We start from the raw sequence: 13,187 nt of genomic DNA on the forward strand, positions 1-13,187 counted from the left end.
CACACACACACACATACACACACACCCACACACACACACCCACACACACACACACACATACACACACACCCCACACACACACACACACAACACACACAACATACGTGTTTATAGGATATATCAGGACGTGTGAAAAAAACGTGACAAATTGGGACATGCCTTTCCAAAGGTCCTAGGGACCTGGGTATCACAGCATTTCATATCCATGCTTCCTGGAAGACATCCATCTATTGAGATTTTGTCTAATGCTATATTTTGCGGAAACCTGATTTTAATACTACTTCTGAGGACATGAACAGGTTTATGTGACTTATGAGCCCCTTAGCAACACACACACTGATATTTCATGTTTATATGAATTGTGACCCCATAGATACACACTACATTTTCAAGTTTAAGGGACTTATGGAGACCCAGTAATACACAAAATAGTAGTCGGTATTTGCAACTATGCCTTTATTACTTATGATTGAAATATCTGCATAAGAAGGATCGGTGTACATTCAAAAACTAAAACTTCAACATTAAATAATTACTCATGTTCGCCAGTCAGGTAACCTCTGACACAAAAAGTCTATTCATATTAACTTGTTGATACAACATATTAAAACTGAGCAGTCCAGAAACATAAAAAAAGCTAAGTTAAAAAGGTATATAGCATTTAATTGTGGTCAGTTTACTCTTAAAGTCTTAATATTTTCAAGTTACAAATTCTCTAATAAACGTTTATGTGGAAAAAAGGATGAAACACTTTATTTGTTTCTACATTTAATGAATTGCTGGCAAAATATATAAATTGAAGTATAAACCAGAATAGGAGCAAATATGAAATTAAAAGAGGGTGCCCTCATGACTATTCCTTTACCTAACAATAAGGATATTGTATATAAGGATATACTATATAAGCACCTTGAGATGACGTTGTCTTTAAAGTGTGCTATATAAATCAAGTGTATTCTATTATGCTTGATTCATGTTGCATAAAGATGGAACCATGGTGACAGGCGCTGCCTATGATTAAATAATTCTTAGTCAACTAAAAGTCACAGGATTATGTCAACTTTCCAAAATGTAGTGCTTTTTAACTAAAAAACATGTCTGTGAGTATTATTGTTGCCAGAGTTGGGTTCATCATTTGCCTGTTATGAGAAAGACTAATAGCAACAACTTAAAAACATCGTTTGTCGACTTAGAACCTAACAACCAATTATTTGGTCATATAAATTGTAAAATAACCTTTTTTTACACCCAGAATAGACCACCCACAACCCAGAAACTTTAGCCCCTATCCTCCATTGTGTGAGGCAGTGAAGTAGATATGGCATGTTTGAAAGTTATGAGCAACTTTCTCTTTAGTGTTTTTCTTGTAAAAAGCACGGAATTAACTTTTTATTAAAACTTCCAGCTTCTACGAAACATGACAAGTGTACACTATGTTTAGTTAACCAGTCTAAATAACTTACAAACGTTTAATATAGTTTACCAAAGTTACCATAAATGAGACATGTTACAAGTAGCCCCCACTCCAAATAATTTCTTAATAGTTGAAAGACCACATCAAACAACTTGTGGGCAAGAACAAATCAATGGTGAAAACTTGGGAAATAATGATGGAAGTAACAATCTTTTGAAGTACTAGTTATATTATTTGTTGAGACAGAACATAGTATTAACCTATCATCTCAAACCTTATTTATGAAAGAAATGATGGCATAACTGTAAATAATCGTCAAAAACACATTTCCTGTTGGCTGAAAGTGACCACGAGAGGGGGGTTGGAAAACACATTAAATCCCTCATGGATACATGTCAACATATTAACATTTGGCAGCTACAGTCAAGCTTATGTGACATGCTTGTACAAGAACAAAACTAATTAAATAATTCAAGGAAAACAAGATAATATCAAAACCAAGCCAAGTACAACACATTAACACAAGAGGTCTGAGGTTAGGCTGATTATTAAATCCCTACCAATAAAACTGCAGGGAATGAAGAAACAACTATTATTTTAAAGTAAAATTGTACCTCAGACCAAGTTGGGCATGTTCTAGTCCTATGTATTCATCTTCCTTTTTAATGCCATGATTCTGTTGTGAATGTAATATTTGATGGCAACCCAGTCCCTGTCTTTCAGAGCAACTGGCTCTGCCTTGAGACAGGAGTCACAGTCCTTTTTACCTGGTACTCTGCAGCTTGTTAAGGATACAAATGCCGCTCAGTAGCCTTCACTTCGTCACCTGTCCACTTGCTTTCATCTTCCCAGCTGTCATAAATGGAAACAGACACAATGTATTTGAGAAATTGCTCTATTAAAGTGATACATGTGGGATATGATAGAACAAATTATAGTTTGTAGTTAAATGATAGCATCATCAAATGTGTGTGAATGATGGCCTCTGTGATCAGTGTATGAATGGTAAAAAAAGTTGGCATACATTTGCATGTGAATGGGTATATGTTGGCATGTACTGTAAAGTGCATTAGTTGTACAAAAATACTAGAAATGTCCTTTAGAAATCCAGTTAAGATCAATACATTTTTCTAATAGAGTAATGTAAATACCAAAATGCTTATTTACCTTGCATTCCATTGGAGCACTTTGAGGAAGCTTTGTTGAAGTGAAGTGTTGTGTTCTTCTGTGAATCTGAAAGGATAAATTAGAATATAATGCATGATAAAAGCACATACTGCCATTCCTTCGAAAGCAAGACTTAATAATTGTTTTCACCATAAGTATATTTAGATCAAATAGTGTGTTATTTGGGTTCCAATATAGAAAGAGTTTGAACTGTACAATATCTGCTACCCAACAATATGAGGACGATGTAACACACACACTCTAAACTCGTTGGGTCGTACCATATGGGGACATTCTCTGAAACACATCATGATTACAGAACCTAAAACAAAATGAGGACATGACGACTGAAGTTACATAAAGTCAGTGTTCCTGACTTCTGAGGTGTGCTGTTGTTAAAAAAAACTGAAACCCCCATAGCAATAAGTATGGATCTACTTCCCTATTAATTAAATCATGTAAACTGATGCACATTAGGTTAAATTGGAAAACACATTGGCAAAAGGAGAAAACACATAGAATTTAGGGGCAATAAAGATCATTTTCATGTTTTAAGAGGTAGTTACTGCTATCAAATGGTAGGGGTATATCTTTCTACTATGATATTTAGAAACAAGTAACAGTTATATTGAGATTCTACATTTATTAAACAATATATTAATTGTAATGAGGTAAACAGGCATTTTATGTAGGCATTGGACTTGATTGAGACATGAATTTACCTTGTATAGAAATAGTCTACAGTAAATGTTTAATTACCTGTTGGAAGGATGAGGTGGATCTCTGGCTCGCTTTCAGAGTCAGCTAAAGGCTGAGCCGTGATCATGTCATTCAGTTTCTGCAATTTAAAATACAACAATAACGTGTCAGAAATCCATTGACTTTTCATGTAGGGGACACACATTTTAGTAAAAACAATTCACATGAGGATCTGGGCTTGTAACTCAAGACTCTATAGAAATAGTTTGAACTGTACAATATCTGCTACCCAACAATATGAGGACGATGTAACACACACACACACTCTACACTCGTTGGGTTGTACCAAATGGGGACGTTCTCTGAAACACATCATGACTACACAACCTAAAGACGATATCTACTACCCAACAATATGAGGACGATGTAACACACACACTCTACACTCGTTGGGTTGTACCATATGGGGACGTCCACCAAAACACATCATGACTATTCAACCTAAAGACGATATCTACTACCCAACAATATGAGGACGATGTAACACACAAACTCTACACTCGTTGGGTTGTACCAAATGGGGACGTTCTCTGAAACACAATATGACTACACACCTAAAGACGTATCTACTACCCACACAATGAGGACGATGTAACACACACACTCTACACTCGTTGGGTTGTACCAATGGGGACGTTCTCTGAAACACATCATGACTACACAACCTAAAGACGATATCTACTACCCACAATATGAGGACGATGTAACACACACACTCTACACTCGTTGGGTTGTACCAAATGGGGACGTTCTCTGAAACACATCATGACTACACAACCTAAAGACGATATCTACTACCCAACAATATGAGGACGTTGTATCACACACACTCTACACTCGTTGGGTTGTACCATATGGGGACGTCCAAAACACATCATGACTACACAACCTAAAGACGATATCTACTACCCAACAATATGAGGATGATGTAACACACAAACTCTACACTCGTTGGGTTGTACCATATGGGGACGTTCTCTGAAACACATCATGACTATTCAACCTAAAGACGATATCTACTACCCAACAATATGAGGACGATGTAACACACAAACTCTACACTCGTTAGGTTGTACCATATGGGGACATTCTCTGAAACACAATATGACTACACAACCTAAAGACGATATCTACTACACAACAATATGAGGACGATGTAACACACACACTCTACACTCGTTGGGTTGTACCATATGGGGACGTTCTCTGAAACACATCATGACTATTCAACCTAAAGACGATATCTACTACCCAACAATATGAGGACGATGTAACACACACACACTCTAAACTCGTTGGGTTGTAACATATGGGGGCATTCTCTGAAACACATCATGACTACACAACCTAAAACAAAATGAGGACATGACGACTGAAGTTACATAAAGTCAGTGTTCCTGACTTCTGAGGTGTGCTGTTGTTAAAAAAAACTGAAACCCCCATAGCAATAAGTATGGATCTACTTCCCTATTAATTAGATAATGTAAACTGATACACATTAGGTTAAATTGGAAAACACATTGGCAAAAGGAGAAAAAACACAGAATTTAGGGGCAATAAAGATCATTTTCATGTTTTAAGAGGTAGTTACTGCTATCAAATGGTAGGGTTATATCTTTCTACTATGATATTTAGAAACAAGTAACAGTTATATTGAGATTCTACATTTATTAAACAATATATTAATTGTAATGAGGTAAACAGGCATTTTATGTAGGCATTGGACTTGATTGAGACATGAATTTACCTTGTATAGAAATAGTCTACAGTAAATGTTTAATTACCTGTTGGAAGGATGAGGTGGATCTCTGGCTCGCTTCAGAGTCAGCTAAAGGCTGAGCCGTGATCATGTCATTCAGTTTCTGCAATTTAAAATACAACAATAACGTGTCAGAAATCCATTGACTTTTCATGTAGGGGACACACATTTTAGTAAGAACAATTCACATGAGGATCTGGGCTTGTAACTCAAGACTCTATAGAAATAGTTTGAACTGTACAATATCTGCTACCCAACAATATGAGGACGATGTAACACACACACTCTACACTCGTTGGGTTGTACCAAATGAGGACGTTCTCTGAAACACAATATGACTACAAACCTAAAGACGATATCTACTACCCCACATATGAGGACGATGTAACACACACACTCTACACTCGTTGGGTTGTACCAAATGGGGACGTTCTCTGAAACACATCATGACTATTCAACCTAAAGACGATATCTACTACCCAACAATATGAGGACGATGTAACACACAAACTCTACACTCGTTGGGTTGTACCAAATGGGGACGTTCTCTGAAACACAATATGACTACACAACCTAAAGACGATATCTACTACCCCACAATATGAGGACGATGAAACACACACACTCTACACTCGTTGGGTTGTAACAAATGGGGACGTTCTCTGAAACACAATATGACTACACAACCTAAAGACGATATCTACTACCCCACAATATGAGGACGATGTAACACACACACACTCTACACTCGTTGGGTTGTACCATATGGGGACGTTCTCTGAAACACAATATGACTACACAACCTAAAGACGATATCTACTACCCAACAATATGAGGACGTTGTAACACACACACTCTACACTCGTTGGGTTGTACCATATGGGGACGTCCACCAAAACACATCATGACTACACAACCTAAAGACGATATCTACTACCCAACAATGAGGATGATGTAACACACAACTCTACACTCGTTGGGTTGTACCAAATGGGGACGTTCTCTGAACCTAAAGACGATATCTACTACCCAACAATATGAGGACGATGTAACACACAAACTCTACACTCGTTGGGTTGTACCATATGGGGACATTCTCAAAACACATCATGACTACACAACCTAAAGACGATATCTACTACCCAACAATATGAGGACGATGTAACACACACACTCTACACTCGTTGGGTTGTACCATATGGGGACGTTCTCTGAAACACATCATGACTACAACCTAAAGACGATATCTACTACCCAACAATATGAGGACGATGTAACACACACACTCTAAACTCGTTGGGTTGTACCATATGGGGACGTTCTCTGAAACACATCATGACTACACAACCTAAAACAAAATGAGGACATGACGACTGAAGTTACATAAAGTCAGTGTTCCTGACTTCTGGGTGTGTTGAGTTGTTAAAAAACCTGAAACCCCCATAGTAATAAGTATGGATCTACTTCCCTATTAATTAAATCATGTAAACTGATACACATTAGGTTAAATTGGCAAATACATTGGCAAAAGGAGACAAAACACAGAATTTAGGGGCAATAAAGATAATTTTCATGTTTTAAGAGTAGGTAGTTACTGCTATCAAATGGTAGGGGTATATCTTTCCACTATGGTATTTAGAAACAACAGTCAGTCTTGACATTGTGAAAGTTTTTTCACAACACCTTTGTGTTAATGCAGTTAAAAGGCATTATATGTGTGCATTGGACTTGATTGAGACATGAATTTACCTTGTATAGAAATAGTCCAGTAAATGTTTAATTACCTGTTGGAAGGATGAGGTGGATCTCTGGCTCCTTTCAGAGTCAGCTAAGGCTGAGCCGGGATCATGTCACTCAGTTTCTGCAATTTAAAATACAACAATAACGTGTCAGAAATCCATTGACTTTTCATGTAGGGGACACACATTTTAGTAAAAACAATTCACATGAGGATCTGGGCTTGTAACTCAAGACTCTATAGAAATAGTTTGAACTGTACAATATCTGCTACCCAACAATATGAGGACGATGTAACACACACACTCTACACTCGCCATTTGTTCCTCAATTAGCAAACATCTACATGGAAGAATGACAAAAAGTCAACAAGAACAAATAGAAATTACATTTCTAATTTATTTGTATCAATTATGTTTTATAAAATGGTATTATTTATTCTTTAATCATAACTTACTAACTCATGTTCTCACTAATGCAGGATCCCATTAGCTTGATAAGCTAACTGTTCAGTGCAAACCCTGGGCAACTGCAATTAGAATTGTGTAACTTCAAGTTACTTTAACACCTCAACAAATAATGTTACAAGAGCACAGACAAAGCGTCTTCAAAGGTAAATACTGTTATAAAATTACTAAAACACGGTAAGCTCCACAAATAACATTACTTACTAGGTCTACTGAATATCTATCAATTTGGTGTTAAATTGGAAACCACTGTTACAATTCACATTTTAAAATAATATCTTGTGCTTCAGTAACAACATCTTAGAAAAAGTAATGAATTACCTCAATTTAGTGTGCAATCCTTCCAGTTCTGTCGAGAGAATCTTCCATGTGCAGGGGTCCTTTGCATGCGGTTAGCTACGTTAAGCTAATAAGCTAACATTAGCTTATCTGGCTATTCGATGTAAATAAAAGTAATGATGGAATAACTAGTTCTCTAGATTATAAGGCAGGTGACTAAAATCAGCAGTAATTAATTGTTGTTATTTTAGTTGTTCCGAGTCCATGGAAATACATATATATTGCAGTAATACTAAAACCAGCTTAAAACATTGGAGTGTGTTTGAACCTGAAAAATATGAGATTTATGAGGACCTTTTGAGTCACGTGACTAAAGTGTGTGAAAAGTGTGTTAAGTTCCAGAAGTGACCACTAGTTGGCGTATTCATCGATGAGCAAAATCCATAAACACACTCACACACTTCATGTCATGAAATTGTGATATTTTAGGACGTTGAAGATATTTGGTGTAGGGGCATTTGGGGAGTTTAAAACACTGTAGTGAGTTCAGAAAAATGAGGACGCCAAAAATGTCCTCATTTTTCCAAGTGTCCTGATAGTGAAGGTGTGTTATCATAAAATTGTCCTTATTTGTCATGAAAACAAGTGCACACACCACACACACACACCACACACACACCACACACAACACACACACACACACACCCACACCACACACACACACACACCACACACACACACACACACACACACACACACACACACACACACAACTGGTCGTCTATGAGGATAAAGATGATGTGCGGCTGGTTCTTCTTCTTCTGTTCCGTCTCATCTGTCTGGTTGTTTCTGTCGGTCTGGTTCTGGTTCTGTTTGGCCCGGTCTGCAGACAGTTGGTCGAGGCGGCAGAAAACACTCAGCACAGCGAGAGCCACGGCGGCGGCGGCGGCGTGCATCTTCACTGCAGGGAACAACAGAAACCTCAACAACAGAAACAGGACTTCCACCAGGGGAGTAAAGCTCTGAGTCGGCACAAATTCACACGCACATGCCATCGCTGGAGACTAAGCTTGGATCATAAAACCACATTTATAATGGACATCTGAAACACATCAATCTGCTGCAAGAAACTCTGAGGAGGTCTTTCACCAGATATCATCTTTGGAATTGTATAAAGACAATAATTTATGATGAAAATATAAGTTGTGTCTGAGAGAGCAGAAACTCTGAATGTGACTTTTGTGCAGCACGGACAATATCCTCTATTTCTGTACAGATATGTGGTTATATTGAATATATGGGCCATGTTTTAGAGTTTAAACTGAACTTAACTTCATGTTCGGCATTAGGAGCAGGGGTGCTGTCATTGGCTGTATTTAGTTGATTGATAAACCACTGGAGTATTGAGGTTTCTTTATTGTTTGGTCCCCTTAATTAGAATTGTAAATAGCTTTTAGTTTAAGAGTCCTCTTTGTGTTATATTTATTTGTTTGCTTTAACCAGAACCCAATAGACTCTTTGTTGATTAGATAACTCTGTGTATGCCATTTGATATGAGTTTATCATTAAAAAAAAAACAATCGTTTTACCAAGTACATCTGGTTATGTGTTGCGCCCCTTTTTCCCAACCAGCTGGGACAGATTAAGGTACTTTTTTTTGTTAGAATCGTGTGAAAAACAAGGACCGGCATAAAGATATCTTGCTCATTGATTTGCAATTTTAAAAAGGAGAGCTACCACAATTTAACTAGTCAGTTTTATCTGGCCTAATGGTAAATATTGTCCAAACTCAAAATCTTACTCAATTTAAACTCGTTATATTAAGATGTTATCTACACACATATATATCTGCCTACTTAATTAGCAAAAAGCTGATTTTGTCGCACACTTTTAATGTCGTGAAACTTAAAATATTCAGTTTTTGTCTGTATATTATTTTGTGTGTGTGTTGCAATGGATTTGAGAGCACACATTAAAGGTTACTGTCAAACTCAATGGATCTGCTAATGCGTTGTTCAACAAATTAATTGACTTGTTAATCAGCTTATTGGTTATAAATGTGAAAAATAACCTCAATAAGTTGTGAGCATCCGATGTGATAGCTTGTTTTGCCTGAGCCAAAGGGAAAAAAACCTCAAATATACTACATTACATGTCACTAGACACTTTTGTCAAAGCAACTTGACTACATTCAATACTGTGATCAATCCCCACAGGAGGCATTTGGGGTGAACTGTCTGATTCCCTTCAGATCCGAAGATCAGCGGCCGCAGATCCCACTGAGCCACAGCCTCCCTAACAAATACCAGGAGTGGGGTTCGAACCCACGAGGGCTGACGCCCATTGGATCTTAAGTCCAACGCCTTAACCACTCGGCCATCCTGGTGACTTTGCTATACTATATACACTTTAAAAGGACATGAACCAAACACGTAAAGTTTACATTTGAGATGATTTTCTGTCAAAGATGTCTGCAGACCTTGTTCCAGCACAAGTGGACTGTGTTTTATTTTAGGATTTCACTTCTACTTTGACAGAACACACTGTGACAAAGTGACAACGGAGTTCAAACCTTAAAATGAAGCTTCTCACAAATAGTCGGATCCTCAGCCCGTTTTTTAGAAAGCCTCTCCAACAAACAGTGCATCCAGCAGCAAGTTTCCAGCAAACAAAAGGAGACAGAGGCGGTGTGTGTGATTTATTAAAGCCTGAATCACTGGCAGTGAGCAACACATGAAGGAATGCTGCCAGACGCTGCTCTCGCCTCTCAGAGAAGAAACCCTTGTTCCTCTGTAGATAAAACACACTGGCCATCTCCTCAGTGGTGGATGTAACAAAGTAAATGTACATGAAGTACTGACACTACATACAAATCGAAGGATCATGTACTTCACTCGAGTATTCCCATTTTTTGAGGTTATAAAAATGTAATGCTTGGTTATCAGTTAAACTACTGTACCTAGAAAATAATTAGAATACGATCGATTGGTAGAAAATGTACGGAAACTTAATATATTGTAAAAAGAAAATCACTTATTTTGCAGTACTTTTCACTGTGAAGTATTAGTACTTTTACCGATGTAAGGATCTGAATACTTCCTCAATCACTGCCAGATGTTTCAGGGCTGATTCCCTGATTTTATAGGTATATTTTAAACTTAACCCTTTACTGTCTCTGAGAGAGCTGCAGTTGGACGTGCAGATTATTGTTCTGTGAGGAAACGGGAGGCAGATTGTACACATCTGTATAATCTAGGACATGCTTACACTACACTCATGACGCACTGAGGATTTCATATCCATGACAGTGACTAAAAGCAGCTGTGTGGCGAACATTACTACTGTACATGTCTCAGCTGGCTCCCCCTTAGATAAGATACTGCTTTTCATGATAAAGGCACACATCTGTTCCCTGCTGCTTTTCTGTGTGTGCTTTTCTGATTTACTATAGTACGGTAATTAAGTGAAATGTTGAGGTACTTGTACTTTACTTGAGTATTTCTATGTTATGCTACTTTGTACTTCTACTCCCCTACAAGTCAGTGGTAAATCGTGTACTTTTACTCCACTACATGTATTTAATACCTTTAGTTACTTTACAGATGTGGATGAATGATGTGAAATATAACCAAGTGTTAAATCAGACTTTAGTTCCACCTGGAGTAAATTCACAAGCTGCCCTGCAGTATACAAAGTCATTCAAACTAGCTGCAACTTTACCAGCTTTGATAACACTTTCATGATCAATCATTATAAAACATATCATATATATTATTCTGAAATGGACCAATCTGCACAATGACTACTTTAACTATATGTTGACGCTAAAACGTTTGTACTTTTACTTGAGTAACATTTTGAATGAAGGACTTTTACAGAGTATTCCTACACTCTGGTACTTCTACTTTCTTTTAAGTACAAGATCTGAGTATACTTCTCCCAGCTCTGCAGCTTTGCAAGCACAGACTGGTCCTGCATTAAATGGGGTTTGAAGTCTGCAGCATGTTATCAAGTTACTAATGCACTGTAGTCCAATAACACAGTGCTTTCAGCCTCACATCACAGTTTGATCCAGGTGCAAACAGCTCCACACACATACATCTATTCCTCACTACAGATGTGTTTTATGTCAAAGCCAGGCCTAAATCAATACCTCGATATTGGATCAATGGGAGTGAACAGTTCTTCCTCCCCCCTCCTCACCTCTTCCTCTCCTCAGTTCATTCTTCACTCTTCGGGTCTTTCTTCAGCTGGCACAGAGTTGAGTAAAGTTTGCAGAAGACGCCGCATGTCCTCAAGTTTCCACAAAAACCCTTCCTTCCTTCCTTCCTTCCTTCCTTCAGTCTGAGAGTCCACACTCAATAATGAAATACGACCAAAGTCAAGTCAGACACAACACCTGGGGGGAACTTCCGGTGTGACCTGTCAAAATAAAACACACAACAGCAGAACCTGTGGAAGCTTTTTCAGGATCAGAATTCCTTTATTCGTCCCTCAAAGGGGACATAACGTTGTTACAGCAAAGTATGGTGAAGAAACTAGAACACTATTATATAAAAAAGCATGCACATAGCATTTCAAATACAAATGATTACAATTTACACAAGTACACATTCAAGTAGGTAGTCCTTAGGTAAAAAGCATTGTAGCTACACATAATAATACAACCCTTGAATCTTGAATCTTGAATAGCAGTAGCATTTGTAAAATAAAATGAGTGTAGCACTGTAGAGTGAAGTGTGGCATGTAACATTAGTAAAATCATTATAGCACATAAAGAGTCTTGTTACAGTAATGGGTGGACTAACTAGGAGTAGCAGCCAGTTGTAATAAACAAATATTGCACATAAGTGTTGTTGTAAAGTGGTGTCATAGTTTGTTCTTGTTTTTAAATGCTGTGTGTAGTTACTAAGCTACTTCAGTTTGTTGTATGGATACTCTGGTTGTCAGTGGTGTAATGTAACTACTGAAAGTAATTTTACTCAAGTACTGTATCTGCCTGGCTTTCCACTTGTCATACCATGCACATATTTTATTCTATTTTATTTGTATGGGTACAGTATATCTATATTTAATGAACATTTTGTATTTGAATGTTAGAAATGTTAGAAATGTTAATCATCATTTCGTTTTTATGGTCCTTTATACATTTACTTCATTGAACATTTATTTTTTCATGCAGATTGAATAACTATAATCGAAATAATACAATTAAAATAAGCGTAACGGAGACGTTAAGCATTAAAAGTTGATTCTGCCTGAAGAAAATATAATTTTAATCTTACAAGCAAAAAAATCCTCATATGTAATGCAGTAAATTAGAATCAGCCAAACCACTTCATAACATTGATTTTTCTTTCAGTTTCCCGCGCTGGCCTTCATTTTCCTATCGTGCCAGCTTTATTTTGAAGACTGAAACGCTCAACATCCGGTAGGCTTGGTTTAATTGGTGTTAATTTGACACAGGAGAAAACGGTGATAGCCGGCATTGCACACCCTTGGTTTAACGACAGTACGCGTCTTTAATACGATCATTTGTTATCTTTTGATTGATGTCATCGTGTCGGACTTCCCTCTCTGCTGTAATCCCGGACAGATCCCCGGC

General features: G+C 37.5%; 1 long non-coding RNA gene and 1 other non-coding gene across 2 annotated transcripts; both read right to left on the reverse strand.

The window, feature by feature from the left end:
- Window positions 1-2,053: 2,053 nt before the first annotated feature.
- On the reverse strand, window positions 2,054-6,922 carry LOC117497334. Its single transcript, XR_004557366.1, has 4 exons — window positions 6,884-6,922; window positions 5,125-5,202; window positions 2,582-2,647; window positions 2,054-2,266 (listed from the first exon to the last, which is right to left on the reverse strand). It is a non-coding gene; the product is annotated as an uncharacterized LOC117497334 (long non-coding RNA).
- Window positions 6,923-9,885: 2,963 nt separating this feature from the next.
- On the reverse strand, window positions 9,886-9,968 carry trnal-uaa. The gene has a single exon. It is a non-coding gene; the product is annotated as a tRNA-Leu (tRNA).
- Window positions 9,969-13,187: the final 3,219 nt, after the last annotated feature.

Source organism: Trematomus bernacchii, unplaced genomic scaffold (assembly GCF_902827165.1).
Source record: "Trematomus bernacchii unplaced genomic scaffold, fTreBer1.1, whole genome shotgun sequence".
Taxonomy (NCBI): Eukaryota; Metazoa; Chordata; class Actinopteri; order Perciformes; family Nototheniidae; genus Trematomus; species Trematomus bernacchii.